This window comes from Tripterygium wilfordii, chromosome 21 (assembly GCF_013401445.1).
Source record: "Tripterygium wilfordii isolate XIE 37 chromosome 21, ASM1340144v1, whole genome shotgun sequence".
NCBI lineage: Eukaryota > Viridiplantae > Streptophyta > Magnoliopsida > Celastrales > Celastraceae > Tripterygium > Tripterygium wilfordii.
In genome coordinates, this window is record NC_052252.1 from 12,789,433 (window position 1) to 12,792,299 (window position 2,867).

The following is a 2,867-nucleotide window of genomic DNA, read 5'->3' on the forward strand; positions in this document are numbered from 1 at the left end:
GAGATGAAACAATACCGGGTCTGTGGTTCGGATCGATGCTGAGGGATGGAGAGAAACAGGTGCACGGGGGAGAGGATAGAGAGAGAGAGAGACCAGAGGAGTGGGAGAGGGAGAGTTGGATGTGGGGAAGAGAGAAAAGTGAATAAAAATACATCGTGTTCCACAAACAGAGAGAGAAGTGGGGGAAAAGTTGTGGTCCTTCCATGTCATTTAAAATGAATCCTATATGGCAAGATGAGTTGTCATGCCACATAGGTTATTTATAATTATGTATAAAAAAGTCTATGTACAGGTATCATTTTTCATATATCAAGAAGTAAAAACAAGAAAAAAGATGGGAAAAGTATTAGGAAGAAAAAGGAAAAGAAAAGAGCCTCTTTTTTAAGTTTCTCCGAGACTCAAAAGAAGTTTTAAAAAAAATCTTCTTGTTCCTTCAGTGTTGAACGAGAACAAGAGAGAGAGGGGTGAGAAGAGCAAGATCGTGTCTAGACGAAGTAATCAACGTGCACATGACAGTTGGGGATTATGCTTGTTTGGAGGATTGAAAGAAGGGCGTGTGATAGTTTCTTTAAATAAGGGTCGCTGATCTTCAAGCTAAGGACACAAGGAAGTGTAAAATAACTATTTGAGGAGGAGTCTAGGAAATCTAGGCAAGAGGTCTGATTAGAGGGTATTATGGAGATTGAGAGTAGAGCAAGATTACTAAGAGGAGGATTGGTGATTTGTTTACATATTAATCGACTAGGCATGCTTCAAGAGGTATGGATTCCTTACTCCACCTTTAGTTCTTTAAATGGTGATTCTGGTATGTTCTTGTATCACATTTGAATCCTTGATTGCCTTGACTGTTTCCTCGAATTTCGAATGTTTGATCAAAATAATGTTCTTTCCTATTGTTTACTGGAAGAGTTGGATGTGTCCTGCAATTGTTTCCTCTGAATTGAGAATAATTTTTAGTGGATTGCGTTGAGTTCTATTTTCTTCTCTTGGGTACTCCATTATTTGTTGTGGTTTCATCTTGTCCTTGCTGGGGTGTGGTGTTGTTATGGGTTGAAGTGGATAAGGTGGGCATCTCACTGGAAAAGTAAAGATGGTATGAAATCCATGGGAAATTGTAATATATCACAGTACATACTTGGGCTTGGAAGTGGTGGTGTGAGGTGCATAGCTGGGACCCTCACATATAGGTAGGATATCCATCAGGTGTCAGATTTCGCCGATCCTCACCCCATTCCAGATGATCCTGTATTTGGTGACATTCACTAGGAGTGGGTCCAGGAGCCTCGGATTTGGTGACATTTGTCCAGGATGGATTCAAGAGCTCTGGATTTGGTGACATTCAATTGAAATGGGTCTAGGAGCTTTGGACTTGGTGACATTCTAGAGGTCCAGGGTTGGAGAGGTGGCTGGTAAGGTAATTTGCATACTTGATGATGATTGGTAGTGTGGTTGTTGTTGCTATGTTTAATACCTTTGAAGCACCGTTCTGATACTCGCTGGAGTATTTGGTTGATCATGTGGCAGGCATTTATGTGTAGTTAAACTTGTATATATGGTTGATGGTTTCGTTTGTTTCATCATTATTTTCCATTGTTGTTTCTCCTTCTCTAAGCGCATAATCGTCACCATTGTTTATCCCTATCGGGCATTTGGCTCATTCTCCCTCTCTTTCAAATCGTCCAAGTGAAATGTTTGTAGGTCTTAGCTCAACGGATCAGCAAGACGGACAGTGACTGACGACGGCCTCGTTGGGATTGACTTTGGAATTAAAAATGTTTAATAATTCTCGAGTTAGTATGAGTGACAGTGGAGTGTTGTTGCTTATCTATTTGTAAAATGTACGAGCTCTAATAATTCATGTACGATGTCTCATGGGGTGTTAAGGTGTGATAGCATTGTATACGTTGTTTGTCTGAGAGGATTCGAATTTATAGGGTGATTGGTGTTATGACTTGTTACGTACACTATTGCACAGATGTGTTCTTGGTTGCAGTTAGGTACAGTTGTGCCTTAGTAGAAGTTTGGTGGTGTTGTACTATGTGTAGGGAGTGGTGGTTGTACATGGAGTGTTATTAATTTTCCTTATTTTATTTGTCAGTTATCTGGTGGTTATATAGGAGTTGCCCACGTTTGATAGTTTGAGGGAATAGTGGCCATGCATGAGGCAACTACTCTCATCTCTTTGGTTGTATTTAACCTAGTATGAAATCAATGAAAGGGCAAGTATTAACAGTCAACTTTAAGTCTTAAGAGGTTCTGGTTTTCCTTAAATAAATGAACACCATTTTCATCACTCAAACAAAATTGGTAAATGCAAGAATTCTGCTACAAAACGGGATCCAAGTTCCCTCACATGCAAGTCGATCACTCGTTCCAATAGTAAGGAACCTATCAACTTGATATCGAAGCAGGCCATTGATGAACAACGAATCAGCCAATTGGAGGGTCGTGTGGATTAAATCCATACATTGATCACTGCCATGAATGATAGGCTGGACCAAGTTATGGGTCGTTTAACCCATGATCAAGGTGAAAGCTCTCATAATCAACGAAGCAGATGGACTGGTAATTCTGGTGGCAGTCAAGCATCTGCGATTCACAAGGTGGTAAAACTGGAGTTTCCCCGCTTTAGTAGGAAGGATGATCCTATAAGTTGGATATGCCGAGCTGAGCAATTTTTCGAACTGCTGGAAATTGCTTATGAAAAATGTGGGATCCTTGCCTCTTATCATTTGGAGGGAGATGCTCAATTGTGGTATCAATTGATGAAAGAGGACGAATCATTGGTCACTTGGGAAACAATAAAAGAAGGATTGCATACCAGATTTGGGCCTACTCATTGCAATAATTTTTTGGTGATTTAACCA

The 2,867-nt window shown here is 40.3% G+C and overlaps 1 long non-coding RNA gene across 1 annotated transcript; it reads left to right on the forward strand.

The window, feature by feature from the left end:
• The first annotated feature begins 372 nt into the window (after positions 1-372).
• LOC119988714 lies at positions 373-2,110 on the forward strand. Its single transcript, XR_005465660.1, has 2 exons — positions 373-759; positions 1,699-2,110. It is a non-coding gene; the product is annotated as an uncharacterized LOC119988714 (long non-coding RNA).
• Positions 2,111-2,867: the final 757 nt, after the last annotated feature.